The sequence below is a fragment of the Ictidomys tridecemlineatus genome, chromosome 9, assembly GCF_052094955.1.
Source record: "Ictidomys tridecemlineatus isolate mIctTri1 chromosome 9, mIctTri1.hap1, whole genome shotgun sequence".
Lineage (NCBI taxonomy): Eukaryota > Metazoa > Chordata > Mammalia > Rodentia > Sciuridae > Ictidomys > Ictidomys tridecemlineatus.
Genome location: NC_135485.1, coordinates 146,039,032 through 146,060,358, shown reverse-complemented (window position 1 = coordinate 146,060,358; position 21,327 = coordinate 146,039,032). Strand labels below are relative to the sequence as shown.

The window sequence follows — 21,327 nt, the reverse complement described above, 5'->3', positions numbered from 1 at the left end:
GGTGCAATCACTAGCACCAAAAAAAACAACAAAAAAAGGCCTTGCCAGACACTGTGGCACATGCCTGTAATCATAACTGCTCAGGAGGCTGAGGCAGGAGGATGCAAGTTTAAGGCCAACCTGGGCAACTTAACAAGCCCTGTCTCAAAATAAAAGTAAAAAGGGTTGAGGGAGGGAGGGAGGAAGGGAGGGAGGAAGGAAGGAAGGAAGGAAGGAAGGAGGGAAGGAGGGAGGGAGAAAGGAAGGAAGGAAGAAAGGAAGGAAGGAGGGAAGGAGGGAGGGAGGGAGGGAAGGAAGGAAGGAAGGAAGGAAGGAGGGAGGGAGGGAGGGGGAAGGAAGGAAGGAAGGAAGGAAGGAGGGAAGGAGGGAAGGAGGAAGGACAGAGGAAGGAGGGAAGGAGGGAAGGAGGAAGGAGGAAGGACAGAGGAAGGAGGGAAGGAGGGAAGGAGGAAGGAGGGAAGGAAGGAGGGAGGGAGGAAGGACAGAAGGAAGGAGGGAAGGAAGGAGGGAAGGAGGGAGGAGGGAAGGAGGGAGGGAAGGAGGGAAGGAGGGAGGAGGGAAGGAGGAAGGACAGAGGAAGGAGGGAAGGAGGGAAGGAGGAAGGAGGGAAGGAAGGAGGGAGGGAGGAAGGACAGAAGGAAGGAGGGAAGGAAGGAGGGAAGGAGGGAGGAGGGAAGGAGGGAGGGAAGGAGGGAAGGAGGGAGGAGGGAAGGAGGGAAGGAGGAAGGAGGGAAGGAAGGAGGGAGGGAGGAAGGACAGAAGGAAGGAGGGAAGGAAGGAGAGAAGGAGGAAGGAAGGAAGGAAGGAGGGAGGGAGGAAGGACAGAAGGAAGGAGGGAAGGAAGGAGGGAAGGAGGAAGGAAGGAAGGAGGGAGGGAGGGAGGAAGGACAGAAAGAAGGAGGGAAGGAAGGAGGGAAGGAGGAAGGAAGGAAGGAGGGAGGGAGGGAGGAAGGACAGAAGGAAGGAGGGAAGGAAGGAGGGAGGAAGGAGAAGGGAGGGAAGGAAGGAGGGAAGAGGGAGAATTGAAAGTCCTGAGAGCAGACACTAACGTGGATTGGAGGCTCAGTGCCCTTCATGGTGTGTCCTCCAAGAGCTTGACCTCACCCGGTGGCCGTGGGTGCCTGGCTGGGATGAGAAGGTGGGAGGTCCGAGGCGGGAGACAGGGAAAGGCTGCCTGCAGGTGCCATGCGGTGCCACTGGGTGCCAAGGCTCCCCCCATCAAGGTGAGCTGGGACGGGCTGGACACTGACGGGCTGGACACTGACCGGCAGCACTGGTCGGGCGGGGCGTCTCCCGTGGTCCTCGAGCAGCACGGGCTGCGACTGCCCTGAGAGGACTCCTGGGGGCTGCTGGCGGGAGAGGAGGCGCAGGCTCCTGCCCGTCTGTCGGAGCAGTCCTCGTCAGCCTGTTGTACACTGAACCTGTGCGAGACTGAGTTTGGGAAAAAGAGGCCCAGGGTGCTCAGTGTCCTACCCCTGCTGACATCACCAGGACAGCCCAGGGGTCCCAGTGCCACACCGGGGTGTGCAGGGGCTTGGCCGGCCCACCTGCACAGCAGGGTACACGGGCATCTCCCCAGTGGGCCTAGCAGTATCCCCAGCCTGTCCTCCAGGGCCTTCCAGTTTCACTGCCCTTCATGAATTCCTGGACCTCACAGTCGGCCCAGTCTCCAGGGCCACCCAGAGCCCACCAAGCCTAGGAACCGCCTGACCTGGCGTGTGGGAGGTACCACTGTCGCCCACTGGACAGAGGCTCAGAGAGGTCACTGCACGTTTCCGGGGTCGTGCTTCTAAGTGGTGATGAGCAGCTATCACGGTGGGAGAGTGGCCCAGGAGGGACCCCGTCATTGGGGGATGGCACGAGGACGGCTGAGATCACTGGTGCCAGAGGCTTACGATCCTCTGTACTTTGTATCCACTTGGCCCTTGGAACTTCTCTATTTACAATAAAAATCACTGGTCTTTTATGAAAAACTGAAAGTTCTGCTTTCAAATGAGAGAACATGCAGTCTCCGTTCCCTGCCTTCTTTCAGGAATGCTTGAGAGACTCTTTCTTGTGGCTCACACTTCAGAAGGCTGGGGGCGGCCCCCTCCAGCGCTCGACTCCCCTTTGAGTAGGTGCCGAGGTCGGAGGGGCGACCACCCCCTGACTTGTGCACAGACTCAACACGTCACATCCCCAGCCTGCAGAGGGGCAGGAGGCACCATCCAGAGAAGGAGGGTCACAGAGGACTGTTAACTTTCACCGAAAGACTACAGTGGAGAGGGGGAGAGAGTTTAGGTGGAAAGCTGAGGAAGGACGGGTACAGAGTGTCTCGATTGTTAGAAGCATGATTCAGAACAAGACCACGCGGGGGACTGGCTACACTTCCACTCTGTGCAGGTTCGAGGCGGGGAAAATACATGGCACCCCTGTCACCCATGGAGAGCAAATGGGCGGATGACACGTGTCTAGCATACGTCACCACAGGGGCCTGTGGCTTAGGAACACGCTGAGTCAATTTGCTACTTGAGAATTTACTTCACCTTGATGGTGGACTGCCCCAAAAGTGGAATTCTAAGCCACCTCACATCCCGGCTTGGGAGGGCTGAGAGGTCCTTTCTCCAGTTTCCAACAGTCCAACTCGGTGGATGCACCCAGACCTCATTCCCTCCGCCCACGTGTTCCCTTACGTAACAACAAAAAGAGATGTTTCCGACGCCTTAGTCACTGGCCGGTGACAGGGCCGCCTGGAAATTAGGAGCTCAGGTGATACGGCTGCTTTCAAGGAATCTGTGTAACTGTAACTTGAGGATCCATCGTTCAGCATCCATCATAAAATGCACCAGTCTGAAAGGTAAAACGACTCGTTATTCAAGGCAACAAATAGAAGCATTATGTCATCGTAGGGCACTTACTGAGCCTTGTGCATCTGTGTCTCTAGATGATATCAGCTCTAGGAAGACAGGCCACGCTCCAGTGAACTGAGACACGCCGGTCTTTCTGTGTGAAGGTGGCATGATCAGCAGGCCCTGGGGAAAGCCTCCTGTTGCTCTGATTGTCCTTTCCATGCTTCTGCAGCCCGCTGACCCCCTGGGCCCAGGGCACGATGCCGACGTGCTCAGCAGGACGTAGAGTGTGGTATCTGCTGGTCCAGCGACCCTGGCCCTTGGGCGCTCAGCAGGAGTGCTTCACACCGCAGCTCAGTGGGATCACCTAGACACAGGAACTGGGGGAAGCTCACAAAACACACGTCGGCATAGCACGAGACTTGGTGCCTCCTGATTCCATGCACCTAGAGTACTCACTGGGGAATCACTGTGGAGCAAGGCGGCCGTTCCACGGGCTCTGGTGCTCCTGCATTAGGCCTTGCTCCAGAATCCATCTTGATAACGTAGGGTGGAGTTCCTGGGTACTTTTCCTCTCTTGATTCGAGGCAGACGTAGTGTTAGGAGCCTGCCTGACTGGTCACAGCTGACTTTCCGTGGCTTGGCACCATGCCTGGTACAGAAAAGCCCTTAATGAATGTTTGTGCATGACAGACTGACTGACTGAAGGAAAGATTGAGCCCCACAAGAAATAGAGCGGGGTATACAAGCTCAGTGGGGTATACAATGGGGTATACTCAGCCCAGTCTGAGTCCTGCGACCTGAATCAGATTGGGGGGGGGGTGTTGGGCCGGTTAACTGTCCAGCACCCTAAGCATCAAGGACACAGACCACATAGGTCCCAGAATCTGGGTGGGGTGGCTTCCCACAGTTACATCCACCCCCAAACAAGCGGCAAGCACCATGGATGAGACCAGCTGTTTCCATCCTGAGGCAAGTCAACCGCTCACCAACCGAGAAGCGGTCACTCAAGCAGGACGAGGAAAATGCCTTGAACAGTTCAGTTTCCTGCAGAGAAGCATTTCTTTTGATGGTGACTTTAAGACATAATTTGTGTAGTTTCCTTTTCAGTAGCTGTGCTTGATGGTGCGGCGTTATTAGCCTCTGTTAACAACAGAAGTGGTAAGGAAATTACTCACCGCAGTCGTCAAGTTGGTTATTAGAGGCAGGGAGGAGAGTGGCCCTCGGGCTGCTCAGCTCAGATCGCTGCAGTCAGCAGAGGTGTGGGCCACCGTGGGGCAGGATGTGAGAGGGGAGCCAACAGCCGCCTGGCCTCGGCTCCTGGTGAAGCGTTAAAATCTGTATCTCAGAAGCCAACTGGCCTGGCCAGGGGATGGGTCTCCTTTGTTGTAGAAGAGACCCTGGGCGACAGTTCCTATGAGGATGATGCTGCTCCAAGTCTGAATTTCATAAAAGCATTCTTTTATAGTCATGAGGCGACGTCTTGGGAAAGCAGTGCACACACCATTTTTTACTTTCTAAAAGTGTGCATGACTCATTCCCAGGAGGACTTGGTGCCGTGGAGTTGCGCCCCGTGTGCCCGGTGGGCCTGCTTACCAGGGGCATCTCGGTTCACTTGACAAGCATTCATGGGAAAGTGCTCCCTGGGCAGCGAGCCTCGCCTTCCTGTGTTCTTGTCCACGAGTGGACAGAGGGGAAGCTCTTCAGTGGGGTTTTACTGGGCGCAGCATGCAAGCTTTCAGCAGGGACTTCCGAACACCATGGTGCTTCTGTGGAAATGAGAGCAGACAACTCTGTGCAAAAGAACTGTTTCCAGACACCGCTTCCTCGGAACAGGAAGACCCTGCCAGGTCACGGGCCTGGGAGGAACCTGTCTGCAGTCCACAAGAAGCACACCTGGATGTGGGGGCTGGTGTTGGCTGACGCTCACAAAACCAGTCGGTTCTGTCCAGCTTCTGATGTCTGGCCTGAGCCTAGGGCCAGTGCCTCCAGCCGGAGCCAGAGGCCGGCTGTGCCACAGACCTCTGCTCTCAGCTGCCTATCTGCCAGATGAGGGGTTGGACTAGACTTCTTTTCTAGCCCCTCTAAAAAATAAGTATTGTGGTTTTGAAGCAGAGAGATCAAGAGCCCCGGCTTTGAAATCTGACCACCTGAGTTTGACACTGACTCTCTGAGCCTTAGTTTTCCTGGTCCAGTGGAGACCATGGTAGCACCTACTGCCCAGCTGATAGTGGTGCTATGAGAATTGAATGAGACCGTGCGGGTGCGGCTTCAGTGGGTGCCAGGTGCTATCCTCATCACTGTTCCACAGCCCATGTGGTCCTGTCCCCAGCAAGCCCAACGCAGCCAATCCTTTCCTCCACCTGGCAGATTTCCGGCACCAGTCTACCCGCTATTGCTCAATGGCTTATCCACAGGGCCCAGCACAGCCCCCCAGGTCTACAGGGATCACAGTCCTCTCGGAAGCCTTGGCAGAGCCGATCCCTGGCTCCCAAGAGTCGCAGCAGTGGGCTCTGCCTGGATCTAGTGGCTGGTGTTGTCCTGACACTTCATGGCCTCTGGGGGTTCCCGAGACACAGTCCCTCACACAGGTGGGTTCCTGGCACACCTCAGAGCACACCCCTGTGTCAGCAGGCCCTGCTCACAGCCGGCAACTGCTGTTGGTTGAACACGGGGGTGGGGGTGCAGCTGGAGTGAGGCCTGCAGGTGTGTGGGAGGCCCTCAGTGTGACCCAGCTCCCTCCCGCCCCAAAGAGCAAACAAAACTAAGTCCTTACCACTTCTCCCGAGGCCCGGGGCTGGGTGCACAGTGCTTCTGGCCTTGCTTGTGGGGTCACACAGCTCAGTTCTCCTCAGCACCACTCCCATGGCCTGCGTGGCTTTCATGTGGCCTTTGTGATTTTTGCGAGTTGATGTGAGTTTCATGTGACTCTCATGCCTCGCGGGGCACGCATGTCGGCAGGGATCCAAGAGGGAAAGTGGAGACCAGCCTTCCCTTTCCAAGCCTTCGCTCTGTCAAGCCGGAGCGCACCCCACGGCCAGCACAGGTCAGCACGGAGCGGGTCCGTCAGAAGTCAGGACAGGGAGGCGTGAAGAGCTGGGCCACTACTGCAACCTGCCACACAGGAAGGGGGTTCCAAAGGGCTCCAGGTCGCCAACTCACCCAGCAGTGAGCCCTTGGTTTCTCGTGGTCACTGTGCACATACGCCACAGGACATGTCTTCCCAAGCAGTACAGGGAGCAGAGGTAAATCCCTGGTTCCCGTTAATAAAACCACGTCTGGAGAGCTCTGGGTCAACTGCCCTGCACAGCCCCGCTGCAGTCTCGATGCAGGGGGCCGAGGCACAGATGTGAAGGCCTCAGAGCAGCTCAGTGTGTCAGGAGTCAGGCTGGGACAGCCACACCCGCTCCCTCAGAGCCTTGAGCTCCCAACACAGGTGCGAAGGCAGAGAAGAGAGACAGCAAGCAGCAGGGCTGAAAACCTCTCCCTCTTACAGGTCAGTTAGGTAGATAGAGAGGGTGAGTCTATCCCTATTGAGGTGAGACGGAAACCGTGAGTCACACAGTCAGGGAACACCACTGACAACAGTGCAGGACATCTGGGGGTGGTGGCACAGGCCTGTAATCCCAGCAACTCCGGAGGCTGAGGCAGAGGATCGCAAGTTCCAGGCCAGACTCAGTAATTTAGTGAGGTCCTAAGAAACCTAGTGAGACCCTGTTTAAAAACAAAAAATAAAAGTGGCTGTGGACTTAGCTCAGGGGTAAAGCACCCCTGGATTCAATCCCCAGTATCAAAAAAAAAAAAAAAAAAAAAGAAGTTCAAGAGATGAACTTCCCTTTTCACAAAAATTGGTATCCTAACTATAAAAACCAACCAGGAGCAGGCAGAGGCACCCACCCAAAGCCGGTTCCCACTGCTTTGCAAAACCATGGTTATGACCTACAAGTCCTCCGAGGTCTCAGTCGAGGATTAGAATTCTCATTTATCTTTGCTTCAGAGTCTGCAAAAATATTCTCAGAATTGGCAAACACTCTCCCACCTTATGTCTCCCGATCTGCACGTGCGGCTCCCTTCCGTCCATCTCCAGTGCCTCGGCTCAGCCGTGGTCCACTCGCGTCTGACTCGTGGGCCAGGCTGGCTGGCAGCTGTCCCACAGGACCGCGTTTCCAGCCTCACCATCATTCCCCCCTTACTTTTCTCTAGACCTTGTAGCCGTGCCCCATGTCTGCTCTTCAAACGTGACAGTGCTACCCGGGTGGGGTCAATTGGGATGGTCCCAGGCCCCGTGCTTTGTCCCTCACAGTGGCAGGAAACTCAGTTGGCGACCACCCTCCTCCTGGCCCAGGGTCCCGGCAGGCGGAGCTGGCTGTCCCAGCGAGCCAGGTGGGTGGGTCTGATGGAGAATCTGCTCTCCTTTCAGGTTCACCCTGCACCCCCCTGAGACCAGGGCTGCTGGGAGGAGAAATCAGCACCAAATGATGGGATCTGCCCTCACCAGTCTCATTACAGCAGCTGCCCAATGACCCTGGAGCTGCCCAGAACCTATGGCGACTGTGACAATGGCAAGACCATCAAGGGAAAGCTGCGGCTTCTGTGGCGCAACCTGACCTGACGGCGCAGGCTGGCCGTGCGTGTCCTCCATCAGCACGCCAGCGCCCCGGTGCTCAGCCGGGCCCTCCCATCCACGTCTGTTTCCTTTTCTGGTCGATCTCAGCACTGTATCACCGGAGCACCACGGTGGGTGGCGGGTGTGCGGAGGCCGTCTTCCCTGTGGGCCCTGCTTTACACACTCACCCTGACCTGGCGTCAGCCTGCTCTGATGATTAGATGCCCGAGAGTGTCTTTCAAGAAAACAGCAAGGAGCTGTGGGCAAGTCTCGGTGGTGCGGAGGTGGTGTGCCATGTTGGTGGTGCTCCGTGCTTGGCAGAAGAATTAAACCGGAGGTGGTCTGTCTGAGTGTGAGCGTGTGACCAGAGGCCCTTCCTGGAGGGCAGGAAGGAACAGGCCCCAGAGGACAGTGTCCAGCACGGTGCTCCAGCGTGGCACAGGCACAGCCCAGCAGGGTGCCGGGGCTCCTGACGAGCAGGCCGAGCTTTCCTGGTTCAACCCCCACAGGGCCTCCCTCGGGTGCCTGCTCAGGCGGGGGCTCCTACCTGGGAGCCGATGTGGTCTGCGCTTCTCCCCCTGGTCTTCCGAGCAGAGTCCAGGTGGCTCATTCACTCACGAATATCCATTGAGCACCCGTCTGGTACCAGGAAATAGAGATCCTCAGGGAGCTCATGTTCTTGTGGGTGGGGACAGAGGACCGAGGGCTGCTGGCAAGTGACAAGTGCTGAGGACACAAGCAGCAGAGAGGACGGGGAAGGTGGGCCGAAAGGGGCCGTCCACACAGTGCGCAGACAGGTCTGGAGGGAAACCGGGAGGCGGCCTGTGCACACCTGTGGGAAGGACAGCAGGTGAGGGGACAGCCAGCCGGGCACTGAGGCAGCCGCCAGGTGTGCAAGCCGGGAGCTGGAGAGGTGTGGGCAGTAGGCAAGTTGGCAGCGACAGCCGGTCTGGCCTTTGAGGTTTCGGAGCTGGTGGGGTCACCAGGGAGTCACACAGCCTCTGCGAAGGGGTCGTGAAGATGAAGCCTCCGAGTTCAGACGCCTCAGAGTTCAGGTGTGGGGTGAGGGGGCCAGGAGCTAAGGAAAGGGAGAAGAAACGCTGGTGGCCAGGTGGGGCGGCCGGCCAGGCAAGAGAGGGCTGGTGCAGGAACCAGGCGGCTTCCAGGAGGGGTCCCGGAGGGCTCCTGCCACAGCTGCCTTGCAAAGGGTGGTTCTCATGACCTGGGAGGAGAACTCAGGTACAGGGGGCTCAAGAGAGGGGGAAGGGGAGGGAAAGAGGCCACAGGAAGCCGTGTTTCCCAGTGAGTGGGGGAGAGAAGTAAGCCAAGAGAGGGTCGAGCCAGCAAAGCTGTTTTAAGATGGGAAAATACGGTCCTGTTTCTACCCCAGTGGAAATGAGCCCGAGCAGAGGGCTGGGCTGCCCGGAGAGCTGGAGCGGGATCTGCAGGGGTGCCTCTGAGCAGCTAAGTGACCTGGGCAGGAGCGGAGCCTCCAGGGGGCCCACAGAAGCGTCCCGCACAGCACCAGGGGTCCCCGTGGGGGAGCACAGGGCCTTCTGCCCGGGCTGCTGTTCTCTCAGAGAAAATGGAAGCAAGGTCATCAGCTGCTGAGGACGGGGAAGGAAGTCACGGAGGGAAGGGACATGGACAGACCCTGGGCATGCGGGAGAGACACGGGGGTTTGCAGCATGACCTCTAGGCACCCGCCAGCCCTTTCCAGGGTGACGGTTGCGTATTTAGATGGGGGCAGTTGGCTGGGTTGCACGGATTTTCTCCAGCCAAGCTCAGCCGTGTGCCTGTGAATTCAGAGCCGCTGTGAGGTCTGGCCAGCGAGTTAAGAAAGAAGAGGTGAGCCACACAGTGAGCCTGGAGGAGCCACTGGAGAGAGCAGCTGCAAAGACGGGGCCGTGGGCAGTGCTGGGCTTGGCGTGGAGGTCACAGCTCTAAGACGACGTGGAGAGCTAGGTTGAGGAGGACGTGGCCATAGAGGCGGTGGCAGTGACATGGGGACGTCTCTGAAACCCAGGAGCCAGGGAACCGACAAGCTCAGGGTCAGAGGGACGACACCAGCACTGCAGTCACCAAGAGCTGTCAGGAGCAGCGCCCGAGAGAGACAGCTATGATAAGCCAGAGGAGACACTCCAGGAAGGAGGGTGGGGACTTGCAGAGGTCCTGTGCGTGAGCTCAAAGCTGGTGCTTTATTCTTATAGCAAGGAGACCAGGAATTGCCTGGAATTTGCAGTGGGGGACAAGCTGTTCGCCTCTCCTCTCCTCTTGGTCCCCTATACCCTGTACAGGACTCCCTCCCACGGGGAGGTTTAGGGAAATGGCACTTCCTGGGATGGGTTTGGTTTGGCTTTTCCTTCCAAGCGTCCATGGGGACACTGCCTCTCAGCCCTCCCGGCACGGGGGTGCGTTTCTCAGACCTGCAGCCGGCCCCGGGTCATGCCTTTTCTGGGGGGTCCAGGCACTTCTTCCCATTCTTTCTGTCTCTGGTGGCCCTCATGCACGGGCAAGCTGAGAGCCGCTGTCCTAGGGAAGCCTTCACAGTCGCCTCTGTGGGCTTCCATTGCTGGGGACAACGGTCTGCACCTCTCTCCTGTCCCTGCAGGGAGTTCTGACCCCGGCGGGTCAGGTCGGGCCCCTTGGCCCTCAATGAGAAGCCTTGACCTTAGTTGGTCTAGATCTTTCTCGCTTGGGGGGGGGGGGCGCTATGAAACCTGGAAGCAGACACCAAGGTCAGAACATGGCTGCGTCTTCTCCAACCTGTCCAGGTTCCCAGGCTCCGGGAAGCAGCTCCCCGGCCTAGACACTGGGAGCCTCCACCCTCCCCTGGGCCTCCTTCCCACCCTGGGAGTGCGAGCCGCCCTGGCTGGTCCGCCGCTGGGTCTGCCGCGGCTGGTTTCTGCGTAGGAGTGTTGCACACCCAGGCTCACTTAGCACCTGCGTTTTCATGATGTGAAAACTGCATATCCACCCTGCGAGCATGACCTCAGATTGTGTAATTTTTTCTCACAAAGTGGAAAAAAGAAGTTTCAGAACATGCTCAGCCTCCTCTGGCCTCCTGGAGGAACCAGCTGGGCTTAGAACAGGGGCCTGGGGCAGAGCCCCACCCCAGGCCTGCACGCCTCCAGGCCCACTCTCTCGCTCCCCACACCACAGCAGGGCGGACCCACTGCACTTAGCTGGTGAACGTGCTTGCTTGATTGGCGGGATGCTCGCCATGTGCATGGGTGGTCCTGGCTCGCCCACCAGGTCCAGGCTCCGTCCTGGCGAGGAAGGCAGGAGGGTCTCGGGACCTTGGACCTCCGTGGCAGCCTTGGGTTTGAGTTTTCCACCCATTTCCCTTTTTGTTGGGTTTCTGAGATGCCCCAAGCAAGCCCAAGGCATTTCTAAACAGCACAGAGACAGCAGGGAACAATTTACAACTTGCGAGGAAGGAAAGACTGATAAAAGCAGCAACCAGGAAAGATTCCTGGGTTTGTCTGCACAGTCCTGCCGCCCGCCCACCTGACCTCAGGACACCTGCTCAGTCCCGAGTGAAGAAACAGGCTTCCAGGGGCGGGCGGGCTGCAGCTGCCCACGACCTCTCCCTCCTCTCCCTCCCCTCAGACTTCCACCGACCGACCTCTCTCTCCTGCCATGGACCCCCACACCAGCCTCGCCCCCTCGGCCTACCCTGCCCTCTCCCTCCTCAGGGTATTTTGGCAAAATCTGGGGAGAGCCCAGACAACAAGCAGAGACCCAAGGACGTCAGAACTGTCCTCTCCAGAGGGGACTCTGCAGGCCAGCCACCTTCCTGCCTCTGGCCAGTGGGATGTTTGATCCAAACAGCATCTTAAGAATGTTAGAGCACGTTGACTCAGCGATAAAGTGAGGGGAGATGACAGCCCCTCCATGTCCCTGGATCTGCCCTCAGGCCCTTACCCAGGCTGCCCCTCCAGCCTGCCACACCCGTCCCGCTCGCCCAGCTCCCTGCCCTTCACCAGCCGGCTCACCCCCTGCCCAGTTCACGGAGGCACCAGAGTGCGGCACCCTCTAGCAGAGCCACACGGGGACCCCGCAGAACAGACCCGAGACAAGCCATGCAGCTGGTGGTGTGGACCCAGAAGGTGGGGCAGCCCTGCTCGCTGTGCGTTTCCTGGGACGACCTAAAGGACTCCATCCTGGGGGCAAACAGCCGGGTGAGAGGAAACCTTGGCTGCTTGTTCATATTTTAACTGTGACAAGTCGCTTAGTGGCCATCAACTGAACTTTTCTTTTTTATAAAATGAAGGTATGAATTGAAGCACTCTGGTGAGGATAAGACCCAATAACTCCTGGCATAGGACATGCTAGCTGTCATTACCTGCCTCCTCTCTCCTCTCTGGCTCGTACACACTCTTGGGGCCTAATGTGTGCACACACAGTACCAGTGAGTGGAGGATAGCTGGGCTTTCTATGCACGGGTGCAACCAACGTACCTAGAACTATCCTGGCACTATTATGGACTCAAAAAATGGTTATGCAGTTGCATTAAGTCTCACCAGGTAGTGAGAGTCAGCAACTGCCATGCTAGTCAGGAAGTTCTCTCTCATATGTCACCATATAAACCAGAATTAAGTGCTTCCAGCTTTTGTGCTGGAGGGACAGATGGTATTCAAGGTGACATCAAAACCACAGCCACTTATTGCCAGGACAATGAGAGAGGCCATCTCCCAAATAAGAGCAGCAAATGCTAGCAGCTAACTCAGCTGCCCCCGTGGGTAGCATGGAAGGACGTGCACCCTCCCGCAGCTCAGATGCATGCACAGTTCACCCCACAGGACAGGCACCCAGAGTTGCTCTGAGTGACCCCACTCTACCTCCCCAGGAACCAGAGGCAGATGGTGCCACTTTGCATATGAAGACACTGAGACACAGCTATGCTGTCCCCAGTGTCACAGACATCAAGCAGACTGTCTCAAAGCAGGCTGCCACCTGGGGCTGGTCTCTTAGTGAATATACACATGAAAAAAAATCACAGGGCACTTTTGTTTGCTCATTTGTCCTATTTGTCAGGGACACTCCCTTCAATCCTCCTCCTGACCACCCCACAGGGGTCTTTGCCCCCAGGACGGCTCCTGAGCCCCCTTTGTTGTGCAGGACACCAGCAATGGGAAGAGGAGAAGGCCCGGAAGGCAGAGACAAACAGAGAGCTGCATGATGAGACTCGTCCAGAGGAGGCAGCCACAGAAGCCTCCTGGCTTGAGAGTAAGCGGTGGTGTTAGAGACAGGCTAGAGACAGGTTTAAGGCTGATCAAGGCAACACTGATACGACAGGGAAAGGAGGTTTTAAAGAAATTTAGCTAAGTATTTTGAAGACTGGCCCCCGCCCCATCACATGACACGTTTAGGACAGACCGTCTTAAAGGTTTAAAGAGTTTCTGTCTAGTTTTCGATTGCCAGATGGCTGTTTCCTGAAAGACCTTATTGGTGGGTCACAAAGTAGCCTAAATGGGTTGTGCTTTGAAAGAAGGAAAATGAAATCAGCTCCAGCATCAACCACGCTTAAAATCATGAAGTAATCTGATGGCTCCTCTGCTAGCTATGGATTGTTGCTTAAATCACCCAAAGCCTAGTGGCTAGAAACTCCATTAAGCACATATTACTTCTCACAGGTGCCTGCCACGTGGTCTCCTGCAGGATCCTGGTGGCTCACAGCGTGACTTCCCACAGAGAGATCCCTGCCTCAGCAGGCAGAGCTGCAGAGGGCCACTGGCCAGCGCCAGGCATCAATGCCAGGAGCTGAGGCTCACTGGGCATGCAGAGGTCATCATAGGGAACTGGTCTCCCCATCTTCCTTCCCAAAACCAAGTTGTTCCTGAATAATAACTGTTCTTTCTCTACACCTTTTCCCATTCTCACCATCTCTGGTGTTCAGCTACAACCCCACCCCTTCATCATGTCAAGGTGAGGTCAGGGACTTTCCACGGTCTTCTACCTCGGTCCACTCCAGGTTTCTTTATCACCAGGCCTCCCACCCTCCTTTAAGAGCTCGTTCTGTGAGTACAGTTAGTTACACACATTTCTGTCCACTGATTTCCCACACAAGACTGAAAGCTGTGAAGGTAGAGTCAGTGTTGTGCATGCATAGATCTCTAGAGCCCTGAACTGGGCCTCCGATGGGTATGATCAGGGCGAAGGTGGGAGGCAGGGGTTAAGCCCAGAGATGGTCAGGCCGATAAACGCTGAGTTTGAATACCACTTGCAAACTCTAAGACTGCGGACAAGTTATTCGATCTTGCACATTAATAGTAATTATTGACTTAATAATAATTGTCATGATGTTTATCACTGACAGGGATAATAGCTATTGTGATCACCAAGGGTGCTGCCTTCCAGGGTGTGCAAACTGGGCAAATGATGTATGTGCTATGTTTAGCATGACGTCTTGCACATACTCAGTGCTTAATAAAAGGAAGATGTGCACAGTGAGCTTTAATCGTTTTTGAATATCCCACACTAAGGAAGGAAGTGTTCGGAGCGCCTGCTTCTGAAACTCCTCTTCCTGCAGATTTCCGGGGCTTCGGCAGAGGCTAGAGCTTTGCCAGCCACTGGAATGCCATGGGGAGTGGGATTCGGCTCAGTCTGCACAGTGCAGGGTGCGGCCCCTCAGCAGCCCTGGGGATGTGGCTCCCGCGAGGACCTGTGTTTGGAACGGGATGTGCTATGAGCATGTCTGCGTCCAAGCGGTCTCGTGTCACCCATGCAGGACGGCGTGGAGTGGTTTCCAGATGGCTTCCCTCCTTGGTGCCTCCTGGTCCCTGCAGGGCCTGCTGGGTGAGGGCCTGAAGAGCGAGAGGAGCTGGAGCTCCTGACTCAGAGGCCAAGGCTCCTGCGCCTGCCAGCCCTGCTGCGGGGACCAAGCAGGAGAGAGCCTTGTGTCCTGGGGAAGGGGTGGGGTCTGCATGCACACCAGGAAAGTGAGAGGGGGTAACTGCACTCGATGGCCCCCAGCACCAAGCTCTTCAGGCCAGCGCATGGGTGGGCCTCACCCCCAGAGCCGTGAGCCCGAGATACAAACCACCTTGCTCCTTTTGAGAGTGGGGAATCTGACCTCGGGAGGCAGGGTGCTCACCTGGCACCACACTGTGAATGGGACCCTCCTACCCTGCCACTCTGTCACTCCTTACAACCCAGCATCCACGTCGCTTGATTTCTCCACATTATTTTAATTATATGTGTATTCAATGGTGGGAAATCTAAAAATATGGAGAGGCTAACTAAAACAAATTAGGAGCCCTTAAAGTTGGCCTCAGAGCACTGGCCTGTAGCTCACGCTGCCCGAGCGCCACGCTGCCCCCTAGGGAAGAGGACGCCCGGGGAAGGCCGACCAGCTCCTTACAGTGTGCGCCACCTGCACACCGGAATGTCGGAGCTTGAAGGGAAAACTGGTGATCAAAGGGTTCTAAGCCGATTTCCTCATTTTCCGAGAATCAAACTAGAAGTCCCAGAGGTTGGAGTGCGTCGGCATAGTAATGCTCAAGGAGGTGAGATCATCCCTTAACAGAGACGAGGCAGCATGGCACCCAGAAAACTCCTCCATGCAGTGAGCAGGCCGGTCATTTTAAGGTGTCCTTAAGCCCCTTTGTTCTTAGATTGAGTGACAGCCAACAAGGGGCTGTCACTGCCATCTGTTGGTTGATGTGCTTCTGCAGCATTGACCCCATGGTCCATTTCCATCCAGCCCTTAGGTGAAGTTCTCTGCAGGAAGGAGAGCAGATGGAAGGAAGAGGAAAGAAGAAAGGCAGAGAGATGGACAACAGGGAGGGAGGGAGGGAAGGAAGAGAGGGAGGAAGGAAGAGGAGGAGGGAGGGAGGAGGAAGGAAGGGGAGGAGGAAGGAAGGGAGGGAGGGAGGGAGGAAGGGAGGGAGAGGGGGAGGGGGGAAGGTAAGGCACATGGAAACAGACAGGCCCAGGTTCAAATCTTAGCTCTGCCTCTTGCAAGAAATGTGATCACTTTCATTCTTGGTCTTCCATCTGTAAAATGGAGATGACACTTCACAGGAATGTTATGCAACTCACCAATTGATGCATGCGTCACTGCCAGCAGGCATCTCAGGGGCCTCGTGGTGGTAGCTATGTCTTGCTCACTCACAGTTCAAAGTGTGTCCCCTAATCACCAAGCACCTCTCCTCCAAGTGGTGGCTTGAGACAGATGTCACCTGCCTGGCGACTCCACCATCTTCTGCTTGAACACTCCAGGTGGCCTGGAGCCAGCAGAGCAGGAGGAGGAGACGTACAGACCAGCAAAGGAGGCTGTCGAGGGCAGGCATGGAAGCCGCTTGCACGACCCCTACACCCTCCGCATTGGCAGAACGAGGTGTCAGGCTGCCTCGGGCTGCAGGGAGGGCTGGGCACCCTGGCGCAGGCGCAGGCTCTGCATGCTGGTTAAAGAAAGGTTGTAACACAATTAGTTCACTACCTCTTCACAGTAAGTGATCAAAATGTTAAGAGACAATTTTTAGAAGTAAAAATAGAAGTAGCATTCTAAGGCAGCGGTGTGCTTCTATTTATGTGTCTTGAAGTTCCATTTCTTTCTTAGGTGTCAGTCTGCTACATATGGAACTAAAAGGCCAGGTAGTGTGGTGACTTAGCCTGGCCCTGAAGACACGGCGTCCATCCTGTGTGACCTGAACACATCTCCCAGCCCATCTGGAGAGTACCGGGTGTCTGCAGAGCCCCGCGCCCACACAGCCCAACCCCCAGCTCTGGCTCAGAGGTGGGACCATCCTGGGTGGGCTCAGGTGGAGGAGACTCCAGAAGAGGGGGGCTGAGAGCCAGGAGGAGGGGCCCGAGGGCGGGAAAGGGGCGAGGAGGGAGGAAGGCAGCCCCGAGGGACAGGCCAGCCAGGTGAAGAGGAAAGCCAGGCGCAGATGGGGACCGTGTCGGGTGGGCAGGGGGAAGCCAGGGCGTCCCTGCACAGGCAGAGGCCGAGGAGAGCCAGGAGGGCTCAGGAAGTCACGTGTAGTCCCCCTGCGTGGGGACCCAGTGGGAAACCAGCTCTGGGTTTGGGTGGGCAAGTTATGTCACAAAACTCTAGGTGTCATTATAAGGAATTTGATTAGGTCCTGGCGCTTGACTAACTAACTTCAAAAGTCTAAATGCTCCATTAAAAAAAAAAAAGAGTCTTCCAAATATGTTAGTTACCTGAATGTGACGCCCATTTCAAGGAAGAAGGTTTTATGTGGTAATGGAGAAAAGGCGAGGATGTGGGGAGCATCAGATAGTTCACGTTGAACAGAGAGTCCTCATGTCTTGGCTTTATTTTATTCACTTTTTAAATTGGGGTAAATAATGTAGGTAAGACGTGAGTCAGAGCAGCCTCAGAAAGTACCTGGAGGCCTTCCTGGTTTGAAGGCTGCTAGCTGGTTTCACGTGGGTGAAGTATGGTTTTCAAGAAGGCAAACAGAACAGGACCTGTTTAGGTCTTGCTGCTGAGGAGGCTTGCAGAGTGCTACCCGGCCCTGGGCAGACTCTGGGGACTGCTACGGCCGGGCTCTGTGGGAGCAAATGTGGGCAGTGGGGACAGCGAGTGTCTTAGGTTGTTCTACGGACGGATCCGGCCGAGCACAGACAGAAGCCAACCCCCCTCGGATCAAGCTTGCACCAAAGAGCCCCAAACCCCTGAGCCCTTCCAGTCCTCCGCAGGGCTACTGGGGACGCCCTGGCCTCTCCAGCTCCCGAGCCCCTGGGGGGCACGACTTCTGCCTTTGTTTCAAGAAAGGGGCACATTTTAGATGGGTAACTGTTCGATGCTTACTACATGTTGATTTACACAATAGCAAAATTAACTCTGAAACACCTCATGACCTCGGCAAGTCGAGATTTTTCTGGGCTGCACACCGTCAGCTTTCTTCTCCGTAAAATGGGGGGACGGGATTATATAATCCCTGAGGCCTCTTCCTGACAACTTCCTCTTTCTGGTTAAATGACATGAAGCTTGAGGTTGCTTATCACCTCAGTCTGCATCTCAACCACTCTTAAAACCATACAGGCCAAAGCGGCCGGCCCAGAAGGGGCTCAGGGGAGCACCACCCTCTGGTAGCACCCAGCCCCGACAGGGCCGGCCAGGGCAGGGGTCCCCTGAGCCCCTGGAAAAGCCGGGCAGGATTCTCTGGCGTTGCCTTTTCCAGCTGGACATACTCATGTCCCCCACCCCTCATTCCCCGTCAGTACTGTTACATGACTTCTGCTTCTCTCAGGAGGTGGCTTCCTCTGACCCAGGAGAACACCCTGCGATTCCACATCCAGCATCAGGTCACAGTACGGGATAACCAGTGAGAGGCGATGCAAGCTGCCAAGATGGCGATTTCAGACCAGACGGAGCCACGTGTGGCTATTTAAATAGAAATTAATCAGTTAGTCACCTTCAAAGTCAGCTCTTCACTCAGGAGCGTCGGCCTCCCTGGCTGGCTCCCAGACAGGCCACGCCTTCCCCGCAGAGAGCTCCACAGGACAGAGCCACCCTGGTGGGGACGCACTGGTCCAGCACCGTGCTCCTGAGATGTCAAGGACCTGGAGACTACCCAGCACCTGCCTCCATTCAGGACGCTGGGCGCCTCACTTGCCGAGTGGCCTGCTCTACTTCATGTCAGGAAGTCCCTCCTGCGGTGGGGCCCAAGTCCTGTACCTTGTGCTCTCTGGAGACACATAGGACAGGCATAGCTCCTTTCCCCTGGGACTTCAGGGGTCAGGGGCAGCCAGTGCGTCTGCTCAGCTCCCCTTCCCCAGGCACAGCTGAGGGCCAAGGCCTGGAAGAGTTCAGTCCTGCCGAGACTCTGGCATCTCCAACTCGGAACCCAGGCTCTCCTGCTGAGAGGTTCCAGTCCCGACTTCCTGGGTTCACCTCCAGCAACGAACTCATTAAAGAACGCTGTCCCAGGCAGAGGGTGAGGCCCAGCGTAACCCTGGCTGCACCACAAAAAAACAATGACAAAAAACAGATGCATGCGCGGGCACTTGAGAGCTGAATGTCCCCATGCCCTGCCTTCCCCAGGTCCTTCTCCCCCTTTTTAATCTCTTTTTGCACCCAGCCACCCAGCCCATCTGGAGAGTACGGGGTGTCTGCAGAGCCCCCCGCCCACACAGCCCAACCCTGGCTCAGAGGTGGGACAGAAACGACACTCAGAGCACCGTCAAAAGTCTAAATGCTCCATTAAAAAAAAAAAAAAAAGAGTCTTCCAAATATGTTAGTTACCTGAATGTGACGCCCATTTCAAGGAAGAAGAGTTTTATGTGGTAATGGAGAAAAGGCGAGGATGTGGGGAGCATCAGATAGTTCACCCCAGGGACCCCAGGGACCCCAGGTGCTGCACATAAAAAGCACCAAATGGCAGGCTTCCCCTGCACAGTTCAAAAGTACCTTGAGCGTCGAAGAGGAAACAGATACTGAAGAGCAAGGTGCACTTCCACATGGCACCGTGTCGAGGGAGAGGGGCAGCCACTGGGCCATCTGCCACGTGGGTGCTGCGGACTCTGCAGGGGAGACAGTGGGTTAGGTGCTGGTCACAAGCTTCAGGTCTGCACAGCATGTGCCACCAACTCTGGGGCCTCCAGTCCCAGGCAGGGAGACAGGCTCCCTGCGGCACCCTGCGCAACAGGCTCCAGCTGGTCAGCGTTGAGGCCAGAGTCACCAGCCTTGCTGCCATCGCAGAGCAGCTCCTGAGAGTGGCTGCACAGGGAGAGCCACCACCAAGCTGGCAGCAAGGACCAAGCCACCAGGGGTCCTGCCCATGAAAGCAGCCAGCCCTCTTCTTCACCAGCAAAACCCTGGCTCCTGAGCCCTGAAATTCACTGCAGAACCAGCTGTTCCCTTCAGTCACCAGCCTCAGCACCAACCCCTCCCCTAAGGCCTGGTTAAGCACAGGGCTTGGTGCATGGTTGGTCTTACCCACAGTTGGCCCGCCGTATCTGTAGGCACTGTGACTGTGAACTAAAACCAGGGACCAAAAATGTTTGGAAAGAAATCTGCATCTGGCTGAACATGTACAGACATCTTCCTCTGATATCGTTCCTTACACAGTATGATGTGACAGCCTTTTACAAGCATCAGGCATTAGAGTGACCTAGAGACCCTCTGGAGTATATGGGATGTAAATACGGCACCATTTTATATAAGGGACTTGAGCATCGGCCGACTTTGCACCTTCAGGCAGCCCCACCACCATTCCTTCTTGGATGACAAAGGACAGCTGCCTCGTGTATCCATCCCCATACACGCAGCACACGCGGACTAAGTTTATACAGGATGTGGCATGTGTATACACACACATAGGTAGGCTGTCACGGATTTCATAGGTACTGTCTTATAATTCATGTCTACATGTGTGTTTATATAATGCATGCTTCTAGTTGTGTAGACGTGTGTGTGGTATTTTAGTATGACCTGTGCGTGTGTGTGTGTGTGTGTGTGTGTGTGTGTGTGTGTGCAGACACTTCTGGAAGAGCACACAGGAACTCTGCGTGGTGGCTGCCTTGGGAGAGCAGAAATGGGGTCGGGGGCCACAGCAGAGAAGGACACGTTTGCCTTTCCTGTGTCCGGTCCCACACCTTCCTTGCCCTCAGCACAGCACCAGCTCTTGCTCACCTGAGGTCTCCCCGTCGCCTTGGCCTTCCCAAGGCCGCTCTCCAGGCTGGGCTTGTCCACAGGCCTTACCTTGAGCTACGTAAGTTGATGTGGTTCTCTTCATGTCTGTGACAACTCTGGCCAACCGAGATCAAACGTGATGACAGAGGCTGTGACGTGCTCTGCACACAGGCTCTGCGTGGAGACTGCAGCCCTGGCCTGTTGGGGACCACTGGAGCCCCCACTTGGCCAAGCCGCCCAGGTCCTGGTCTTCACCAGCCTGTTTCTTAAAGGAGGTGCCCTTGTGGCATAGGCTAAGACAGGGGTGGCTCAGGACGCTGGTGTGCCCCAGAACTCCCATGGAGGGGCGCCAGGCCCAGGCGGAGCTGCCAGCCCACCCCTCCTCTCAGTGCATGGTAGGGATCTCTGTGGAGCTGGGTTATCAGTCCAGGTAGTTCTGTGGCGATAATGGTGAATCCAGGCCTCTTTGTCTCTTAGCCACTCTCTGGAACCCTCTTGTTTGAGTTCCTAGTTCACCATCACCTGGGGGCTCTGTGCTCAGTCCTGGGCATACTGATGAGTAGAAAGGTATTCACTGTTAACAGGGACGAGGAACTGGAAGGAAATAACTGCAGGACAGCGTGCCTGGCAGGGACCACCGCCAAGGAAGAGGAAGGGCCTGCAGGTGGAGGAGGTGACATCAGGGTTCTGAAGAGAAAGCAGCGTGTGCAAAGACAGGAAGGCTTGACCTGCAGAGCTCGGGGGAGTGGCCGAGCTGGGCTTGGCTGAGCACAGTGCCAGGCAGATCCAAGGGGCTGTGCCAGGAAGGGAGCGGCGGGGGTTGGGGGGGGCGGGTTCCATCTGCCTTCACGTCCGAAGTGAGAGGTGCTTATTAGTTACTGCTTCACACCTTCAGCAGGTTAAAAATTAACCCACAATCAGATCCCTTTTTACCCTATTTCATTGCAAAGTAGAAATCTTTTTAATGTTCTCAAATAATTGACTGGTTACTTTATTATTAGGCATGGAATGTACAAGTAAACAAATATGTTTGGAAACCAAAGTTAATGAAATCTATGGATTTTTCTCCTGTAAAAACATATATGTATAAAATTATATATCATTTCAGGGAGTTTGTGAAACTCTTTAAAAAGTTCCTGAGTTTAAAGGTTGTATGGATAATCAACTGACAGATTTGTTTTGTTTAGACAGGAGGATTTTGAATAAGAAAATCATGTACAGAGTCTGACTGTTAAGTCTCATATTGAGGTCAAAAGAAAAAAATTACAATCTCATTTCAGCAT

At 55.7% G+C, this 21,327-nt stretch overlaps 1 long non-coding RNA gene across 1 annotated transcript; it reads right to left on the bottom strand.

The window, feature by feature from the left end:
- Window positions 1-13,875: 13,875 nt before the first annotated feature.
- Window positions 13,876-21,062, bottom strand: LOC120892614 (uncharacterized). Its single transcript, XR_013426183.1, has 4 exons — window positions 20,114-21,062; window positions 18,821-18,933; window positions 15,481-18,369; window positions 13,876-15,159 (listed from the first exon to the last, which is right to left on the bottom strand). It is a non-coding gene; the product is annotated as an uncharacterized LOC120892614 (long non-coding RNA).
- Between the last annotated feature and the right edge of the window lie 265 nt (window positions 21,063-21,327).